The sequence below is a fragment of the Canis lupus genome, chromosome 7, assembly GCF_003254725.2.
Source record: "Canis lupus dingo isolate Sandy chromosome 7, ASM325472v2, whole genome shotgun sequence".
Taxonomy (NCBI): domain Eukaryota; kingdom Metazoa; phylum Chordata; class Mammalia; order Carnivora; family Canidae; genus Canis; species Canis lupus.
This window is the reverse complement of record NC_064249.1, coordinates 21,935,405-21,957,945: the sequence shown is the minus strand read 5'-3', so window position 1 is coordinate 21,957,945 and position 22,541 is coordinate 21,935,405. Positions and strand designations below refer to the sequence as shown.

The window sequence follows — 22,541 nt, the reverse complement described above, 5'->3', positions numbered from 1 at the left end:
TGGCTTAGGATGTATGAATGTGAGATAGGGGCATGTCACATGGCCTTGTCCCCTGCCCCCATCCTATGGCCACACTCTGCAGTATAGGCCTGTGATGTCCAGGGTTGGGGAAGAATGGTATCTAATGCCTAACACAAAAGCTGTCACTAGTGGTCTCCATTTCTATGCTGTTTGACCAGTAGAGGATTTCTAAAATATTAAGAAGTCATGCATTCACTAGTCCCTATTCCTCTCTACTTTATTACTCCTGACTTGTGTCATTCATTTTTGTTACCTGCTAGGTTTTTAGATGCTTTTCAATGCACAAACCTGGTCTCAAATATGATAGAACAGGAAATATGGCAGTACTTATAAACTGTCATACACAGGTTTTATTTGGACTGCAATAGTACAAACATCACAATGTTTTAAGATAGAAACAAATGTAAACTATAAGCAGTTTATTGAACAGCTGGAATGAGAAAAAGGCAGGCAGGAAGCAACTTTATTCTTTCTCACCACTGACTCTTTATTCTCCCTCTGTGGAATTGTTCTTCTTCACTGTTGGACATTGTGGGGGGCATATCCTCATTTTCCCCATCACTCTCAGGCATTAATGAAATATATGGCTTGTAATATGTAGTCCAGTCCTATATCAAGGCACTGCCCCCTCACTCATGTCAGCTAGAGACTCATATATGCCCAAGTGTCTGGAATACAGGAGGATGAAATGGTTTCTTCCCTCTTTCTCCACTCCTACCTTTGTTTTCCTTCTTGGCCTCTTTCCCACTAAGTCCTGTTTATGATCCTCTTGAGCTGGGCTCAGGAGATGAGCAATCAGAGACAACACTGGTGCAATTGCATGACAGCACTGGAGCCTTTTGTGTGTCTAAAGCCTCAACATAATAAGTTGCTTTTCTGGGCCCTTCCCACATCTCCCCACTTGCAGTTCCCTGATGCAAACCTGGTAACTTTGGAAATGTAGGCCATTATCACTGAACCTCTCTCTGCTCTGTTACTCCCATCATTTCACACAGCCCTTCATCTGTAGACTTTTTCAAGTGTGGATGCCTGAGTGCCCCAAGCTCTGGGGGATACAAATCAAGCTTCCCAACGGTTACATGAAGCCTTTCCCATAGTGGTTTGCAGTGGAGTGGAAAGCACCTCCGTGTCCTCACATGTCTTGGGGAACACACCATGAGTGAGTTACTACCAGCTTCTCCTATGTTGCCTGGAGTTGGATGATGGAACACGGGGGCAAAAACAGGTTTTGATTCACCTCTTTCTAAGTCCTGCATAAATGATGCTGTGCCTCATTTGAAAGTGCAGGAATACTCACCATCTATTATTCTCAACATTTGCATCTGAACAAAGAAATAGGAAAAGTATTATTTATATCCTGAGCTCCATAAAATAAAAACTCCCTTCCTAGCAAAAGACAATCAATCTCTGCTTCTCTGGATTCTACTCCCTTTTGACTTAATGGCAGCCTGCCTTTCTTTTCTGCACAATCTCCCTCTCCCTTGACTGAAATAGTCCTATCAGTAACAAACACATCATATAATCTCTCATCTTTAATAAATACCAGTAAGTTGCCTTCAACCCCACCAACTTCTCTAGTTATTGCAATATTTTTCTGCTCCTCTTCACAGTCAAACCTCCTAAAAGGGTTTTCTACACAAGCTGTCTCCATTCTCTGTGCCTCCAATTTACTCTTCACCCAACGTCTGACTTCCACCTCCATTACTCAACTGTAAAGTGCTCTTGTCAAAGTTAACAACCTCCATGTTGCTAAATGCAATAGACACTGTTCTGTTCTCTCCTCATCTTTCTGAGTGTTTCACCAGCCTGCAACCTGACAAAGTTCCTACTAGAAACACTTTCCTCTTTTGTCCCCAGGATACCACACTATCCTGGATTTCCTTTTATTTGCATCTGTCAAATTTCCTCCTAAGTCCCTCACCTTCTAATTGACTGAGATTGTCACACTTTCTGGGACCTTCTGGGATACATCCTCTTTATCAGTCTCTCCTGGGTGACATTCTCCATTCCCATTGCTCTACATACCATATGTATCTCCACAGATACAAAATTGCTATCTATCTCCAGTCTAGTCGCATCTCCTCTGGTCTTGCACATTCAGCTGATGTGCTGCAGCCATCTCACACTTAATAGGCTCAAATCGGAAGTAAATTTCCTTCTCAAAGCTGTTTCACTCAGTCTTCCCCCATGTTCTTAGAAAACAATGATGCACTTCCCTCCATTGCAAATACCAAAAAATCTAGGAAATATTCTTATTTCTCATCCTTCCCTGCCATGATACAACATAATCACTTATTTATTGGAGATCTGTCATGTATATAGCCCTGGCTACCCACATTCTATCCTTCTCCAGTTGCTACTGATTCTACCTCCAAAATATATTTCTAATGTGGCTATGTCTTTCCCTTTTCCCTATCATCACATTAGCTCAAGCTTCCATCAAGTCTGCTCAACCATCACGACTGTCTTCTAACTGGTGTTCTTGCTTTCATGTTGACTCCAAATACATATCCAATCCATTTTCCCTGGTGGCTCAGTTTCTGTTTTTCTTTTCAATGTCCAATGTGGTCCCCCCCCCCTTTAGCCCCAGCTCTGAGCCATGTACATCTTTCAGGCCTATGAACTGGCTGATTTCTTTCCTGCCTCAGGATCTTTGCACTTGCCATCTTCTTTACAAGTCCTGTTCTTTCTCATCCTTCGTGCCTCAACATAAGGTCATCTCTTTAGAGATGCTGCCTCTAAGAAGCTTCTATAATGTTCCCTCTATCTCAGTACTCTAATGGATTTTTTCCTTATATATCTCACAATAATTTGTAATCATTTGCTTACTATTTAATGTTTATGACTCCAACTGGATGGTAAATTCCATGAGAAAAGAAAACCTATCTGGCTTGCTCACAGTTGCATCTTCACGTACTACAGGGTTTGATGGACAGAAAGCATAGCAAGAAAGATGAGTTACATGAATGAATGGATAGGTATAAGCACATCTCACAAAGAGATAGCTCACTCTAGTTGGCTTTCCAATTGCAATGCGTTTGACATCACAACACGGGAGAAACAGAAATATGTAAGAATATTGGAATGATTCATTCATTCCACAAATATTTAATGAGTGTTAATTTACTACGTACCTAGCACTGTTGTCCTCACTGGGGATACAGTAGCTAACAAGATTCAAGTCTCTATCCTCATGGAGCTTTTGTCTTCATGATGGAAATAAATTACAATATATTTAACAAATAAAGATATATTATGACAAGATCTATGTTAAGATGAAAAGTAGATCAGGCAACAGGATAGAGAATGGGAGAAGGGGTCTCTATTAGAGCAGGTAGCTGGTAATGAAGAACTTTTTGAAGATGTGACATGTGACCCAAGGTGCAAAGAGAGTATTTCTGATGAGGGAGCAGTAAGTGTAAAGACCCTAAAACAGGAAGGAGTTTGAGAGCTTGAACAGAGGACTGAAGACTGTAAGAGTGGGGTGATACAAGAAGGAGAAGATGGGATTGGAGAGGTGGTCAGGGGCTTGATCACAGGAGATCATAGAGGACATGGTAACAGATTGAAATTTTATTCTAAGTGTAAGAGGAAACTTTGTAGGGTTTAAAGCAGGAGAGCGATATGATCTCATTGACATTGTAGACATACTCTCTGACAGCTCTATGGGAACTGACCAGAGGTAACAGTGGATATAGGAAGGCCTATTAGGAGGCCACTGTAGTAGCAGAGATGAGAGATGAACTGTGGACATAGAGAAAAATGTACAAATTGATAGCCTTTGAGATAGAATCAAGACAATTTGTTGGTGGATAGGCTGCGGGTGTGAAGAAAAGTTCAGGCAAGGAGCTAAGTTCAGGCCTGAGACTGGGGGTGAATGTAGGTGCTGTTTTCTATGAAGGCAAAGCCTGGGCAGAGCAGTTTGGAGGATGGTGAAAAGAGACCTCTATTTTAGCCATGTTATGTTTGAACTGTAATGAAAACTGACATAGCCAGTTTGATAATGCACAACTCTTAGGTTCATTGTGGTATACAACTACAGCCACAGAAAAAGTCGAAAATGGGTGAATCAGTTACTGCCCCTACAACCTCATTACCAAGTTATAATGAAAACAAGTCTCAGATCAGATTTTACCACATATGCAGACATAATGTCATTAACAAGTAGGCACAAAGCAATTTATACACCTGCTCTATAAGCCTGATGTAGTCCCAACACACTGGCCTTCCAGTGCTCCAAACACTGCACTGCATAAGAAGTCTATTCAGCAGAAGATCATATTCCAAGGCAGGGTCAGACATCCAGAAATCCATTGTTCTAATGGCTAGAAACAGAACTGTTTAAGAATCAAGTTTCAGGTACTATCCTTAAATGTATAGCCCATTAGCCTTGCTAGATTCTTATACCCTGTTTTTATGCAGATAGGGAATGTCCCTAAAATATTTTAGCCAATTCCCATATCTTGATTACCTCTAATTTGACCTATGAAAGCCCATTTCTAACATCCACTATGCTGATTAACAAGCCACTAATTTCACAAATGAAAACTCATTTTTGACTTCAGCATGCTAATTAGCAAAATGTCTGGTGTTGATCAGAGTTAAAGATAGCTGAAGTGCTTGTAGTAGCTGCCTCTGGAGAATGGCCTTTCTGCAATGAAGCCAGCTGTGGTGCAAATTCCTGATTAGAACAACTATCTGTAGCTTGAAGTAACTAATACACACTTTTGGAGCACACTGTCTTTATTACAATATTACAAAGCAGATGATAAACAATATCACCAGTTGCCCAGTAGATATCCACATGGAGGTATCTTGCAGGTAGTTGAATAAACAAACACAATGCCCAGAACCAAAGGATCGCATTTTTGAGTCCTCGGCATATGATTGGCATTTAAAGCCATGAACTAGATTAGCTTGTTCACGGAGTGAGTAGATATGAGAAGGAAAGAGTTTCAAGGGCTGAGATTTGGAATACTCCAACTTCTAGGGACCACTTAAAGGAACAGGATTTCACCGAGGATATCAAGAAATGCCAGTGATATAGGCAGATGACCAGAAATGTATACTGACCAGCAAGTGACAAGGGTTTCAAAAAGGAGGAATGACCAAATGTGTCAAAGGTTTTGAGGGGCTAAGTAATGAAGATTGAAAACTGACCACTGATGGTTGCCGTCTTGGTAAGAGTAGTTCCCACACTCTGGTGAAGATGGAAATCTGGGTAGGCAGATTAAAGAGAGAATGTGAGGCGAGGAAGGAAAAAGAGAGTTTGAACAGCTTTTTGGAGTTGTTTTCCTAAAGAAGGAGAAGGAGAAATGGAGCAGCACTTGCAGAGTGCAAGAGGTCTACGGGGTCTTAGTTGAGGTGGTTGTTTTTTACTACACGAGACCCTGCGCATGGCAGTGTATCCTGGCAGGAAGGAGCCATTATGGAAGAGAAATTCATGAAGGAGCACTCCCCCGCCTGATGCTATGCCATGGATGGGACGCTGTTCCCACCCAGCACTTCTACCCCCATTAATAAATTCTCTGTGACTAAGCTAAATTTCCATCTGAGAGAAGAGTTGTGGGAAGTGATTAGTGATTTATTGAGGTGGAAAAATTTTGCTCCAGAAGATTTAGAATTCTAAAATAATAGACCACCCAGGAAGACATACTCCAATGTTTATACTTCTAGACCATGGGCCAGGAGTAGATTAGAGACCACCTTTGTTAACTGTTGTTAGTGGTTGTGCCTGAGAAATATTCTAATTGGCCCCATCTCCAAGCCCCAGACACCTCCTGACTACCTCTTAGAGGAGCCTCAGCAACTGCAGAGACAGCCCCTGGTAACATCAGCAATCTGCAGGTGTCAAGTGAAAGTGAAGAGAAGAAACATCCAAGCATGAACCAAAGAGGAATGCCATGCTCCACTGGGTGGGTGCTGAGGCTCTCTTCCTGAAATCATAAGTCTCAGATTATTAACTTAGAAGCCTCTATGCAAAGGATAAAAACACTGCAGACCCAGATAAACCCTGGAGTAAGGAAGCTGAATGCAACTTGGATTTCTGGCCCCTGGCCCTCTGGCGGAGGGTTGGAAGTGCACTCTACTAGCCTCACTCTCCCATAGGGATTTATTCCCATGTAGCAGTGACCCTGACGAGGGGCTTCAGAAGCTAATGTGACTTCCCAAAGACCCCCTCTACCTCCCTAGCTCTGCATCCATGTCCAGTTTGATTTAGCCAGAAACTCGGCACCTCTCACCTAAAACTTTGTAGCTGTCTTCATCCTACTAGCCTCTCCACTCCCTACACTCTAGTTTATGGAGCTAATCATCCCAAGAGAAATTTTATCCACATTCCCTACTGTATAATAAAAATCTGTCTGCAGATGAAAAACAAATGCTCTACAAGGGATGCAAGACCCTTCCTAGTTTGCCCTGACTTTTTTAAAACCCTCTTTGCCTCTTCCAGTTTTCTGCTGTGAAATTACCACTCCAGGTCCTTGGTGCAAGAACAAAGATACAAGCTGACTCCTTTGCTGGAAATGCATTTTGACCTTTTTCTGGTGAGCTCTTATTCATCCATCAATACCAGCTTAAATGTCATTTCCTCTCTGAATCCTACAGCTGTGGACCTTGTTAGCTACCCATCCAGCATCCAGTCTCTTCTTCCTTTATATCACTTCCCATACCACACATATTACTCAAGAGAAGTTTATTTCAAGGAAAAGGTCTTTTTTTTTGGTGAAGCCCATCATAAGAATCTCCTTCCTTTACAATGTCTCAGGTGGTTGTTATTGTCCTAGGAGTGGGCACACGACCTGAAGTGACTGAAGGGAAGAAATTTTCTTCCACAGTCTGAACAGAGGTTTCTGTGTCTTCTCTCAGCCACAAACTAGGAAGCTGCTGGCCATCATCTTGCAGTCATTAGGGAACCTGAGATCAAATTCAGCCCACAGAAGAGGCAGAGCTGAGAGGAGCAGAACAATGGAGCTGGTGCCCTGGCCACACTGTAACTTTTACCACCATGACTTGGACATTGTGTTTTGTGATATAATAAATTCTGTATTGAGTTTGCTGGTACTTGCAGCCTACACTTCCTACTTCATGCATCTACTCTGACTTGCCTAGAGATTTTGCATTCCTTGATGCTCCCCTCCCATAGGACTTTGTCACAGCACATTCACATTTCTCTCTCCACGGACTGTAACTTCATTGATATCTGTATCTCTTTAGTGTCTTAAACAGGTCCCAGCATATCATAGGTTGCTAGATGTATAAGCTATGAACAAATGAATGAATGAATCCCTCGGCAATTCCAAAAGCCAATCCACTGAGTCACAAGTTAAGAAGAAGGTAACAAGAAACAAGGAGGGGAAAGAGCCTTTTCAAAGAGAATAGTGTAATAACTAGAGTTGTCAGTGTTTGGGATTGATTAGTGCTTTTACATTCAGTTTCCTATTGTGTCCCTACTTGCAAAAGGGACAGGAAATTAGTAAAATTATGGCAGGGAATCTACTTAAGAGCTTACAAAGAGTACAGATTTCTTGTAGGTTCAAATCCTGTCTTCCGTACTTACCAGCAATTGACCTTGAGCAACCTCTCCGAGCTTCAGTTTCTTCTCTATAATACCAGTATGATAATTTCTCACAGGGTTTCTTGAGGCTTAAATAAGATTAAAATAAAAAGAACCCATCACAGTATCTGGGCTAGAATAAATACCCACAATCATCCAGGGAAGTGTGGGAGTTGGGAAGGTTATTATATGTTTGTTTGTTTGTTTGTTTTAATTGAGAAAGGTTTCCTCAACAGAGAATCCTGCAACTCTCATTCTCTTATAGCTAAGATTCTCAGTGTCTGTCTCCACTTGCATCTGAGCTTAGCCTAGATAGGACTGTGGAAATGAGGGCGGGACATCCCTTATGTTGTGACAGGAGCCCTGTAGTTTGCTAGTTAAATTGGAACAGAAGAAGTAGGAAGAAGCTCAAGTCAGAAGTGCAGGCTGGAAAGGGCTGTGTGCTGGGCCCCTCCTCTGGCTGGGGCAGCTGTTTTCCTGCCTTACATTCAGTGGTGGGGGTGTTATCACTGCCATCTTAAGGAGAAGAGCTCCTAGGCTTAGGGCCATTAAGAACGTCCCCAAAGTCACCTGGTTAGTCAGGGGCGGGGTTTCTAACCCATGTCCATTGGGTTTGAGACTAAGAAGGAGGCCAGGGAGCCTGAGAATCAGAGATTCTGGGGTCCGAGCGTACCAAGTACAATAGCAGGGAGTTGAGGCGACACAGTGTTTATTTGCATTTTTTCCCCTTTGTCCTGAGAGAGAATGGTCTATTAGTAATTTAATTCCTTCCCTGCAGTCCTTGCAACATAATTCTCTGACAGTGTGCATTCAGGCCAGTCCACAGGGGGACGAGAAAAAAATGAAGTAGGACTCTCAGAAATCATGTTCCTTACATGAAAATAGATCAGCAGTGGGAGGGGGTGATCTGAAAATAGCCTGAGGGAGTGAGAGACAAAACATGTGAAACAGCTAGAGGGAGGCTGAGACAACTGTGATGTGCGGAAGAAAGGGCAGGATGCAGGGAGTGAGAGAGGAGCTGAAGAAGGGAAGAGACAGGGATGGTTCTTTTCAGGATGCTGCTCCACCATCCATTCATCCCCTCAGGCAAAATTATTCCTAAAAAGACAGGGTGTTTTAAATTGTGTCAACTTAGTTAAAGTACCACTTCCTTAGTGGTCTACCTGCCCTTCCAGGAACAACTGAAAGAAATAAATAAGGAGAACGATGGATAGATACATAACATTTCCCCTAGATTTGAAATTAACACGTTTATTATGTAAAATCTGGAAAGTGCAGAAAAGCATAGTGAGCAAAATCACCTATCCCACCTCAAATATAATAATTATTAGCATTTCATATGTTGATTTCAGGCTTTGTCTATCTGTGTCTTGAGATAAGTCCACGATGTTGCAGCGTAACAAAAAGAAACTTAAGAATCTCCAAGTTCCTCAACAGAGACACACGCTCCTGAACCTTCTGAAGTCTCCAGAGCTACCTGTGTTCTAGTAGATACCAGATCCCTAGCTTCTTGAAGATTGTGAACCTTCAATTATGCCCTGTCTCTTCTGCATCATAAAATGGATTTTAAAATAGTAGTTAAAGCCACACATTGCTCTATCACCTCATTTCTCATCTTTACCTCCTGAAAGAATTGTCTTTCCTGGCTGATGCCACTCCCATCTCTAATCCATTACTATTTTAAGATGTTTGTATATATAATTTTCTATTTGTTATTAATTCCTATCTTATTTATTACTTAATTACATGTGTTGGTAAATTACATATATAATTAATAATTGCTTGTTTTGAAACCTTGCTTCATTTTCCAAATCCCTCACAGCTTCAGCCCCCAGGGAACATTATCGGTAGCTCTTCTCTCCGGGATCATTCTCCAGCTTCCCCAGAAAGGACTACCAGTTTCTTCTCCAGACCTGCTGGAGTTCTGGGGGATAAATGAGGAAAGGAGGCTGGTGCTCTACTTTTCAAAATGCAGGCTTGTACTTATTCCGCTGGTTTTAGCAATCATCTCCCCACCTCTGCTGTTCATGGATAGGAGAGAAATCCAGGATTCTAGTTGCCTTTCACAGGACCTGAATGCAGCAGTTTCATTTCCAGCCCATCCTCCCTGCCCTGCTATGGTCCTGTATAAATAGACCTAATTCTTCATCCCTCCCTTCATCCATGCCCTTTGGCATGTGACTGCAGCTCCTTTCTCTTAAGACCCAGAGCCTATTCCCACCCCTGGAATTTAGCCTTGATTATGTGACTTGCTTTGGCCAATACAATGACGTGTGAACAACACAGTGTGCCAACTCTGAGTCTGGTCCTAAAGAGGTCTAGAAATTTTCACTGGTGCTCCCATGTCTCTGTCCTATGAGAAAGGCACAGTCATCCTAGTATACTGGCCTTGGGGAGGGGATGAGGGACTTCTGGAGCAGAGCTGCCCCTGCTGGGGTGCCCTCACCAAACTCAGCCTGAGAAAAGCCCCAGCTGACCCACAAACACAGGAGGGCGCCTGTTAATCTTCAAAGGTGGGAAAAACAAAAGGTTACTGTATGCCCCTGGGATTTTATGATTGCCACACTTTACTATTATGACTATAGCTAGTCAATGCCCCTGTCCCTCTGACACATAAGGTTTTCCAGAGGCTGGGGGAGGGTGGGATATCACCTATTTTCTCTGTCATCTTCTTTCCAAAGTTACCACTTCTCCATCGATTCATGCAATGTTCATGTTCAAAATTTTAACATCTCTCTTTCAGTGTCTTTCACTCTCTCATTTTCTTTGTCTTTCTTAACCTGTTTTACTCCTTTATTGTCATTTTAGAGGATCATTCCAGGGTTAGGGGAAATAAGAGATAAATATGTATGCTTAATCAGAAGTCCCTCTTTCTGGGCAGCCTGGGTGGCTCAGCGGTTTAGTGTAGCCTTCAGCCCAGGGCCTGATCCTGGAGACCCAGGATCGAGTCCCCTCTGCCTCTCTCTCTCTCTCTCTCTTTGTGTGTCTCTCATGAATAAATAAATAAAATCTTTGAAATAAAAAAATTTTAAAAAGAAGTCCCTCTTTCCTAAACACTTTGCTTTTTTGGTACGGCAGAGGCAATGTGATAGTTCACTGAACAATTTTCATCTTTCTCCTGGGTACAGCCCACCCAGCTACTTGCATCTAAGTTCTGGCCAACAGAATGTGAGCACAAATGACTTATGCTGCCTTCATGACTCTCTCCTTTCCTTGCTATCTGATACACAGTATATTGGTAGCAATTATTGTTTAGTCTTTAGATTACAGAATATCAAAGGGAATTTTGGCTATGTTGGGAAAGGAATGACTATCCTCCATACATGGACACATGAGATTTCATATGTCCCTTTTTGGGAGGAGAGGAAGAGTAACTTTTTATTTGTGCAATACATAAATGCATGCTGGTAGGTGGGTGCGTGACTGATATTGTTGTTTAGAAGCTAAATATGGAAAGAAAGATGTATTTGGACCCTAAGATTCCAAAAGGATGGACTGTACGAAGTGTTATTTATTAAACTTTGTACCTCTGCAGCCATTCTCAGTTCTTTGCTCTATTTAAGGATATAAAGCCTAACATAACATTTTTCAGACTTACTTAAAAGTTTCTAATTAGATTCTGCTAATTAGGGGCACTGCTCTGACTACCCAGATTCCCTCCAGACTACTTGCTGTACTAAGGAGTGGGCAGACACAATAGAGTCTTTCTCTTGACTGGTTATTCGTAGTCCAGCTGATCAAGTGACTCAAGAGAACCCACATTACTTTTATCTTCCCCCATGTGTTAAGGTACATCTGGACCCAGAGACCTCACCATGCGCTTCCCATGTACACTGTGCAGCTTTATTCATCTTGAGTGCAAAGTATGCTTTCTTTTTTTGTATATTTTTTATTGGGGTTCGATTTGCCAACATATAGCATAATACCCAGTGCTCATCCCGTCAAGTGCCTGTCACACAGTCACCCCAACCCCCCGCCCACCTCCCTTTCCACCACTCTTTGTTCATTTCCCAGAGTTAGGAGTCTCTCATGTTCTATCACCCTCTGATTTTTCCCACTCATTTTCTCTCCTTTCCCCTTTATTCCCTTTCACTATTTTTTATATTCCCCAAATGAATCAGACCATATAATGTTTGTCTTCTCCGACTGACTTACTTCACTCAGCAAAATACCCTCTAGTTCCATCCACGTTAAAGCAAATGGTGGGTGTATGTCATTTCTAATGGCTGCATAATATTCCATTGAAAATGTATGCTTTCAACAATCACAGCATAATGGTGTTGGAGAAGCATGGAGGTGAGGAGATGATTCCAAGGCCCCTGCCAAGATGACTGGCCCCAAGTATGGGACAAACAATAAGGATACTTCCAGAAGAAGAAGTCCCTCACCTATTCAACTGACCATTACTAATCATCTTCCAGTGTCTCCTAAAGTGATGTTGGTGACTAGTCTCACAGCTTTCAGGACTGAAATGGTACAGGTTTCTGACAGTGGGCTGTAGTACATAAACACCATGTTTGGAGTTAGAAAGCAGATTGAGAGCATTTTCTGTAGGACTCCAGCAAAGATCCATGGAAAATGGCTGTAAACCAGGTTTCAATCAGTCAAGGTTGAGATCTCAGTTAACGTGTCCATATCAGATGAGGCTAGTGCTTTATCAACCATAAACTGAACTAGCAGAATCAGACTAGAGCAAAGTTCCACCATTCACACATTACTGAATAAAGGCCACTGATTGTGTCAGGCGACAGGTCAATTCTTTCTCAGCCAGATAATTTAAAAGTCCCAAAGCCCAAGTGCTGGAGTCCAGTATTTACCCTGCTAAATTTCTGGTCTTGCCCTAGAATGTAACACACAACGAACTTGAATATCTGCTACAGTGCCTGCATCCAAGAGTATCTTCTCCCCCAAGGTCTGACGCTCTGACAAGCCTAGTGTGGTTGCTGGCTAACTGCTTGCCCTATTTTTTAGTGGTACTCAGTATTTAATTCTGGTCTTTTTCTCTCTCCACACTCTCTTCCTGCCTCCCAATGACATCATCCATTTTCATGGTTTCAAACTTCATCTATAGGCTGATGTTCCTCAACTATATGCTGTACTTGACAAACCTTAAACTTCTCTAACCTCAGCAATTGCATCGCCAAACCCTCAGATGGATATCTCCATCTGAATACCTCACAAACATCTCAGATTTGACATGTCTCAAGCTAGAACACTTGATCTCTTTTTCTATTGATACTACCCTTTTATATGCCATTCTTCTACCTGTGACATGGATATCATCATCTTTCACCTGGAACACAAATTCCATTTTTGGCCTCTACTACACCATTCTTATAGCAGACAAAGTGAACCTTAAAAAATGTAAGCTAGATTTGTATTTTCATGATGATTTCTTTTTTAAAAATTTTTATTTAAACTCAATTAGCCAACATATTACATCATTAGTTTCAGATGTTTTCAATAATTCATCAGTTGCATATAACACCCAGTGCTCATCGCATCATGCGTCCTCCTTAATGCCCTTCACCCAGTTATCCCATCCCCCCACCAACCTCCCCTCCAGGGACTTCAGTTTATTTCCTTATAGTTAAGAGTCTCTCATGGTTTATCTCCCTCTCCGATTTTTTAAATGATGACTTCTCATGTAAGTATTAAAAAATTCACTAGTCATTTGGAGAATGTTTTCAACTAACTTCTTAAAAAAGAATTAGTGGGTAGTATATTTACTAGTGAATATGAAAATGTTTTGAATAACTGTTTGGTTAGATATAAAATCTGGGCTAATAATCTTTCTTCTCATGCCTACCAAAATTCCAGGTATTGCTCCATTGTCTGCTAGCATTTATTACTGAAGAAAATAAGTTGTCACCAGTCTAATAATAATGCTTCTGTAGTTAAGCTCCTCATTTGTTTCATTCCTTTTGTCAGAGGTACTCATAAGACTCTCTTTCCTCTTTATAATTCAAAAATTGTGCCTGACTGTATCTAGATGTTGGAATCATTTTATTAATTTTACCTAAAAAGTGAGCAATTTTAGTCATTCCAATGTGAGATCTCTTCTAAATTCAAGAAACATTTCCAATAATATCTTTCCTAATTTGATCTTGTTCCAATGGTTTGGTTCTAAAAGAAGCATTTTTAATTATCTGGTAAAGCTGCTGCTATCTATCTTCTATATTCATAATCTTCTTTCTCCTTTCCTCCATCCATAGGGTGGATCCAAAAATCCATAGGGAGATTTTTATTTAGATAGAAGAGCAAAGGATGAGGAAAGAAAAGGGAGAATATAGGTATCTCCTCTGAGCAGACCAATTAAATAAACGTACTGCCTCAGGGAGGACCCAGCCTTGAAGGTGAACAGAAGGTACCTTTGATTGGACATAACCTCATATCAGAGAACACAGCTTTGGGAATGGAGAAAGGACAGGATTCCAGCTCATACTTGCACCCTGGGACCTGTATTGTGCACAACATGTGTGCACATACCTGGCAGCTCTGGTTCTAGTTTCTCCTAAGGCGTGAGCTATCACGTCATGATTTAGTTGTATGAGAAAATAAGCCTTTTGTTTGTTTGTTGTTTGTTTTAAATAATTCTATCGCTCATAACTAAATGAAATTGGTAATTCTGTACACATGATATAATCATTCCTTCAAAAGCTAGTAAATAAGGTACAGAGAGTACTGGAGTCAGTGATTGGCTGAGGCAGAACAGGAAGTCTGAGAATAGCTGCTGTGGATACAGCCTTAGGTAGCCTTACTAATGGGCACAGAACATGTTAAGTAGTAGTCTGTGAGCTGAAGTTACACATATCTGCCAAAGAACTGGCTATCAGGACAATGAGTTCCTGAGATACCATCTCACAGTACCTTAGGGTTGGGAATGAAGGTCATTTTCTTGGTTATAGGGACCAACTTAATAAGATAGAGTGTATTTATATCATCTTGAACATTCAGAAGAGAAAGGAGTTAGAAACAGATCTTCCAGTTCACAATGGAGGCCTTTTCTGGTTACTACTTAGGCCCAGGGAATCAGTCTAGTCTCTGGGCTCCTGCCTTTCCCCAGTATAGTTGGGGGGGGGGGTGGTAACCATTGTGCAACAATACAGTCTGACCCTTTCTGTCAACAGTTGGAAGGAAGGAAGGAAGGAAGGAAGGAAGGAAGGAAGGAAGGAAGGAGAGAAGGAAAAGAAAGAAGGAAGGAAAGAATGAAGGAAGGAAAGGTTGAAGGAAGGAAGAAAAGGTGGAAGGCAGGCTGGCAGGCAGATACTTACAATAAGGTTAAAATATCGCTATTAGATTAAATACAATTCCTCTTAGAGATAGCTGTATCTTATAAATAAGGTGGAGGGGAGTATCAAGCTACTGGAGCTAAGCTAAAAATACAAACTCCTTGAAGGAACTAAATTTAATTAGTTTTTCTATCCCTTGTGCTTAGTAAGGTACATAGCATAGAGTTGGTTTCCTGAGTGGGAAAATCCTTGTTGAATGCACCAGCATGAGCTGTGGAATAACTATGGCAGTGCCTACACAATACTCTTAAAACCATGCCTCTTCAGTGAAGCTACCCATGCCCATTCCTCAGAGGCAGTTGATTTGTCTCTTGTGTTCTCAACATACTGCACACATCTCCATTAGCACTTATATCTACTGCAATATTTTCCTTCATGTATGTCTGCATTAGTTTATGAACTTTTATCTTTGTATACATAGCACCTGTCCACTAGAAGAGCTTATTAATTAAGAGGTTATTAATAAATTAACCAACAAATGAAAGAAGGTAGAGAACAAAGGTGGATAGGCAGACAACCTACTAGTCTGCCTATATAATACATATAAAGAGACAGCAGAACTCCTGTCACTCTGAGAGTTGAGATGTAGAGTTTGGGCTGTGGTGGCTTACTCTGAGCACCCTTCTCACAAGTCCGTTAAAATGAAGAAATGAAAGCAATCTATTCTCTTGGGCAGCTCTGACAATTAGCTTTTGCTGTGTAAAATTTTTTGCTACTCCCAATATTAACAGCTTAAAATATCCAAGCAACCATTTATCTAGCTATCCAGTTTATAAGTTGACGGATCTAGATTGGGCTTAGTAGAGATGTTTAGCTAGTCTTAGCTTGGCTCCCTTATATGCTTGTGGCCAGGTAGAGGTCAGCTGACATAGGCTAGGTAAGGCTGAGAATGTCTACTCCACATGTCTTTAACCATCATCCTAGAACTAGAAGGATAATCCAGCCCTGTTCACCTCACGGAGATGGCAAACGTAGAAGCGCAAGCCCAATTATGCAAGCATTTTTGAGGCTCTGCTTGAGTTACATCTGCTATCTCATTGACCAAAAGGATGAAGAACTGGGGCCATTAATGTAATCTACCTAATTGCATTAATCCAATTGACTAATCTAATGAAAAGGCTCTTCATCTCTGTGAGAGCAAATAATTATTTTAAAAGCACATCACAGACATACCATTGTTTGGCACCGACATAAATACTTCTGGGCAAAAAAATTCCAAAGCTTTCCTAGAAAGTCAAATCACCGATCACAAAGTTAAATCTCTCTATATAAAGCCAGAGGTGCTAATACATTGGTCAATAACTTGATAGGTCTAAGATTTTGCTCTATTTGCATGCTAACATATTAGCCTGCCATAGTTTCATGGATACTGGCAGAAGACATGGAACTGCCAGGTCAAAAACAAAAGACATTTTATTACTCACAGCAAGAGCAGCAACTAGAGCATCATCATTTTTGCATCAGTTCCCTGAGGCCAATTGCCATAAAGCAATGCTTAGAGGTAAAGTGACACCTGTGTATTCAGTGTGTTGCATTACTAGAAAGGAAAATTGAATTTTAAAAAATCCAAATATTATATAATAGCTAGGAAGCATGCCTTCCTTGGCTATGGAAAGAGACACTATGTCCATCTTGTAGGCTTTGGCTACAACATTACTGAAAAAAATAATTAGAAATAAGGGCGCCTGGGTGGCTCTGTCAGTTAGGCATCTGACTCTTGATTTCCTCCCAGGTCATGATCTCAGGATTGTGAGATCAAGTCCCGTGCCATGCTTTGCACTGGGTGTGCTGCAGCCTGCTTAAGATTCTGTCTCTCTCTCTCTTCCCCTCCCCACCCTTTCTCTTAAAAAAAAAAAAAAGAATGAATGAAAGAAGAAAGAAAGAAAGAAAGAAAGAAGAAAGAAAAGAAAAGAAAAAAGAAAGAAAGAAGAAAAGGAAAAAGAGATAGTTAGAAACAAAGGCAGTTAGTTCACAACATGTATGAAAATGCAAGAGATTTATGGAGAACTGTATCCTGATAACATAAAATATAATTTTGGCCCCTCTGTTTTAAGGCCTTGGCCAGAGCCAGGATTCATGTAGGGACTGAATTTCTGTTTTTGGTGTGTATACTAGCTGCAGACCCAGGATCACATGCACAGACACAACAGAGTGGGGCCAATATCAGTGAACCACTATCCTGCAGTCTACCTTTACTAACTCTGTTTGAGTCCATGCTTTGCTATAAATGGGCTGGATTGCTGAAAGCAAAGGCTTATATCTGAGTCTCAGTTACCCCACCTATAAAATAAAGGGTAGATCCTCTGCCCTGGGCTATAGTACTCTTTCCTGGCAGCTTTAGGTGTTACCTGGCGAGCCTCTCTGGAGAACAGCCCTCAAAAGCCACCAAGATGGCAAGTCACACCCACCCCTACTCTGGAGGTGCAGACAGCGATGGAAGTGAGAGCAGCAAACAAACAAACAAAAAACCCCCCAGCACCTTTCCTTCAAAGTAGAATAACTCCACTGTGCAATACATATTCCAGAGCTCCTGTGAAATCCAGCTGAGGTCAAATGCTTGCGTAGCTCTTTCCCCTGCCCTATCTTACTTCCCTCATTCCCTTTCTCCTGAGAGCATTCCCTCTATAAATCATGAGGAAATGATTTACTCAAATCCCTGACTTGGGCTCTGCTTTTAGGAAACCTAATCCAAGACAGAGAATAATACCTGGCCCAGAGGGCTGTGATAAAAGATACAGTTCAGAAGTAAAAGAGTTGTAGCAGTTTTCCTACCATTTCTGACTCTGGCTCTCAGAATTACTTTGCACCCTGTCCTGGTTTATGAAGTGATCTTCCCACTTAAGCTCACCTTTCTTGGTTCACCAGGGTCAAAGGTGTTCCAGACCCCTAACTTCCATTTAGATGGTCATAGTCTACGACAGGCTACATCATACTTTGTGGCAACCTACAGCAGCAAAATTCTGGGTCATTCAGAGAAGTTGGAGAGCCTCCAAACAAAGCCATGTGACCTGCAGTGATGTGTATGTATGAGAGAGTGAGAGCGAGAGTGAGAGCTAGCGAGAAAGAATGTGAAACATTCTCTGCCATAGTAGTGCATATAACCATAGTATAGTTAACATAAAGTCAAAAATAATATGCCAGGCTGAGCCTGGGAGTGATGTCAGGAAAGACAGTTATTCATTGGGACTATCTTAGCTTTCAGGTCACTGCACTTAACCTGTTGCAACTATAACTTACACAAAAATCTATGCAGACATGTACCAATCATGCCTTTGGCAATGCCAATGCCCAGAAAGCCACCTGACATCTTCACTGGTACTGATGCCATCATTAATGCCAAGCTTCTAGATAAATCATCTTCCTCTTTGGTTGTAGAGAGTTAGCCATTTCTTAACCTAGGCAGTAAACTCTTTGGGTATAAGTACCAAACCAGATACATGCTACCAAACTTTGAGCCATTTTTACAGTTCTTTAATTTCTGTTTCCAGGACCACTCTGAACTCCAAAATGAGCTCATATGACCTTCTTTTGCTATGATAAATGGCTGGTCCATCCCCAGAACTTGTCTTTGCTGCTATATTTCTGCTTAGAAACTGCTCTTTTGCCCTCCACCTCCCCACCTGCTACCTCTCCCTTGAGCTCAATCAGCCCATTAGACTCAGGTTGTGTTTTTTCTTCTGACACTTTTGCCATCTAAATAAAGACTATTCTGGACACAATGTACTGAACGCTTCAATATAACACTGTGATTGGCAGCAGTTTTTATTAGTACTGAAGCCATGCCCTCAAAGTCAAACTAGCCAGGGGTGAGTCACAAGAGTCCAGCTCAAATCCACAACTCCATTCTGCTTTCACATCCCCCACATGTGCAGACAGAACTGTGCCTATTCTTTGCTGGCCAAAAAAGGCAGAGAACTGGTATAATCATTTAGATCATCAGGGCAAAGCTCTTCTCTCATAGCCAGGCATGTATCTCCAACAGGATCTCCAATCAAACACAAGTAAAACAGCATAAAAATGGGAATGGAATCAGATGGTATCCATCCTAATAGATTTGGGAAAAATATCTGGCTTCTCAATAGGGTCTCATTTTAGAAGTGCAGAAGCTAGTCCCCAGAATGCAAATGCTTCTACTTAAAATGTTCTTTTGACTCAACAAGGCAGCATCTGCATATTGGGAGACCTGCTAGCACAAATTTATTTCAGAAGAGAAGAAGAAATTTGCAAGCAATTGGTGCTCAGAGTCATCTTACTTCCTAGTGCCTCAAAGGGAATGAGAGCTGTGGCGAAGAGACAGGCACAGATGCTGCTCCAGTGCTTCCTCATTTAGAACATTCAAATCATCAGAACACTGAGATACATTTATTTGTCACTCTGAAATGTTGACGGTTTTTTAATCTAAAAATATTTACTCTTTTGTTGGGCCTTAGAAAATCAAGATTTGAGAGCCCCTCCGCTCCCCATCCCCATTTCTGTAAACATTCATAACAATTCACAAGTGGTCAGGGATGAATAGCTATATAGACAATTCGGTAGAAACCAAGACAGTGACAAAGGTTTCAGAATCTTGTTCTGGTAGTCAAGGAACAGAATTAAAAGTAAAACAACCACCTCCACTTCTAGTAACAAGGCAAAGAATTGTCACTGGAGAAGCTGCCTCAGAGGCATCAATATACAGTGGAAGGGCTTTTCTTTAATCTCATATTACTGTGGTGTATGAGCATGGCTAATATCCAAATCAAGACATCTATTTATGCCGTCAAGAAGATGACAATTGTCCATATTGGCCTGGAAACTAGAAAGGATCATGGAATATTGATGAAATTGTAATAATAGAAGGCGACAGTTGGTAGAGTCTGGAAAGCAGAATAGAGTGTGCACCACTGTCCAAAATGAAATGACACTGTCAATGTTGAACCCCATATTCAGTACCTTAAGAGCTGTGTTCTAGGAAAAAGCAAGCATAATGTATTCCCTGCACATTTCCTGGGCAATTTCACCCAATCTTATGACTTCAGTTACAGAAACATGCTGGTGACTCTCAAATTGAGAACCACACCTGCTGGGAGGTCCAGATATTCCATAGACATCTCACAATTTATAAATCTAACCTCAATTCAGTGCCTTCTCCTTCATGACCAAAACTTGGAGTTCCTTCTTCCTTACCTGCCATAACCAATCAATCAAATTCTATTAATTCTTCTTCTGTAATAGGATTTAAACTCCATCTCCAATATGGATCTTTCCATCACAAATGTCACTACTTGATTCAGGTCTATCTCATGAATTACTTCAACGGTCTTCTAAATGGTTTGCTTGCTTCCAACTTTGCCTCCATTAAGGCAGTCTTCTTCAAATCTCTTCCCCTGCCATCTAAATGACTTTTAAAACCACAAATACGATGATGTCCCTGTCCTGCAAGGACTCACTACTGCCTTCAGGCTAACTCCCAAATGCTTTATAAACTGTCTAGTGTCCTGCACAATGTATCCTCTCAACCTCATCTTATCATTCTCCTCCTTCCACTGTACCTTCTACCATCATGGACAATTTGCAGTTTCCACTCACTCTTCACCATCTGTCCTGGCCCATATTTTCTCTTTTACCAAACTGGATCCTGCTCATTTTTCCAGACTCAGGTCAGAAATACTTGATCTGGAACATCTTCCCATAGCATTATTTAACATTATGTATCACATATTATAAAGGATCCCTATGACTAGAAGGTAGGTACCATGTCATGGGTGGCCCATAATAATGGCTCAATAGAAATATGCTCAATTAAAAAAAAATCTGGTCTTTTGTAGAGTATGTGACATATCCTGTAAAACTTTTCAAGTCCTTTTTTACTAAGCTTTCTGAGCAACTTCATATTCCTGTGCCCAGTTACCTTGTTATTAGGAATAAATCCAAATGGGAGGGGGATCCCTGGGTGGCACAGCGGTTTAGCGCCTGCCTTTGGCCCAGGGCGCAATCCTGGAGACCCGGGATCGAATCCCACGTCGGGGTCCCGGTGCATGGAGCCTGCTTCTCCCTCTGCCTGTGTCTCTGCCTCTCTCTCTCTCTCTCTGTGACTATCATAAATAAATAAAATTTAAAAAAAATCCAAATGGGAGGACATAAGCAACCCTAATACTAATAATACATATTATTCATAGTAAAAAAAAAAAGAATGAAACTCTATGCTTAATCACTCATTATATATCAATTCTAGGATTGCTTCCCCCAAGATGAACAGATGGAAGTGAGGGGCTAAAATATCAAAAAGGTCACACCTTCTACTGTGGCATACACCCCCAGGACACAGGCCATGTAATCCTGCCAGGATGTTTTCTTGGCCTGACCTGTGTCCTCTGGCTAACTAGCTTTAGGTGGCTGGTCTCATCACAAAGGATGTAACAAGAGAAAAAGCTCTGCTTAATATCAAGCTGTGAGGGAAATGGTGGCTGGAAAGCCGAATGAAGTAAGAGACTTACTATCTGCCTTCAAAACTGTTCAAACGTTAACATTTGATCTCCTACTGATACAAACAGGATCTTAAAGTAAATACCTTCCACTCCTCTCACAGATGTTCAGTCAGTGGGAATCTTTTGAAAACAAAGGAAGCTATCTATATTTTCCACACATACCTATTATAGGGAATCTTGAGAGTCATCTTAGCATTTGGCTGGCTCTGCCCATGGGAACACGGCAGGGGTAGCCTTTCTGGATCTGATCCTGGGCACCTGGAGAAAGTATCAAAGAAAACCACAAAATGATTTAAAAGAACCACATATTTGCATCAAAAAAGACACTATCTTCAAATGTGGCAAATTATCTTACCTATCAATGTCAAGTCTCAGCCAGAGGCTATAGATCTATATGGACAAGGAGCCAATAGTTTCCAACTCTACTATTTAGGTTAAAAGAGGAGCATCCTACAATAAGGATTATTAAATATCAGTATTATTCATCCAGAGTGAGAATGTAATCTTTTTCTCTGAAAAGCTCTAAAAAGAGAGCTAGTCTACTTGGAATGTCAATTATTGACAGGGCAATGAACTCTATGGGCTCTCAGTTTCCCTTTTGACTGCATGATTCTATAAATCCTTCTAATTGAAGGCTGTCAACTATACCAAGTGATTTGTATTTATTTTTCCTCTGAGGAGAAAAAAAGCTAAAGTCACGGACAGGTGGCTCATCTGAGGTCCAAGCTTTCAGAAGAAAGAAGGCCTCTCCTCACTTTATAAATTCCCAGTGGCCATTCTGTGGACTTGATGTACACCTGCAAATGAGAACCAAGAATAGAATTATAAGTCAAAAGAACATATCTGCAGTGGCTGTTTCTCCTAACATTGACTAGAAACACACTCATGCCATCAGGTACCCTAAGTTGGTACATGATAATAATAAAGTATTTGTTGCTGAAAATTTAACACTAAAATTTTGTAAGGTGAACAGAACCAAATGCAAAAGACAATGGGAAAAATCAAAATAGCCCATACTCATAGAGGGAGGAGGACAACGCTAGATTCTTCTATTCTTAGGAGAAAACAGAGAAGAAGATATATTTTAGAGACAGAGTTCCATTGGGTAGAAGTGTGACAATTTCATTTTAATTAATTAATTAACTAATTAATTAATTTTTAATTTAAATTAAATTTAAGCAACATAAACTATATTACTAGTTTCAG

General features: G+C 41.0%; 1 long non-coding RNA gene across 2 annotated transcripts in view; it reads right to left on the bottom strand.

The window, feature by feature from the left end:
- Positions 1–22,541, bottom strand: part of LOC112648251 (uncharacterized) — a 53,815-nt gene that overhangs the window by 10,371 nt on the left and 20,903 nt on the right. The window contains exons 4-6 of one of the 2 annotated variants that reach the window (XR_003128859.3): positions 21,691–22,132; positions 21,498–21,593; positions 7,578–7,665 (exon numbers count right to left, since the gene is read on the bottom strand). This is a non-coding gene — a long non-coding RNA (uncharacterized LOC112648251). Of the gene's footprint in view, positions 1–7,577; positions 7,666–21,497; positions 21,594–21,690; positions 22,133–22,541 lie in introns of those variants that run through there. The other variant, XR_004817310.2, reaches the window with a different exon arrangement.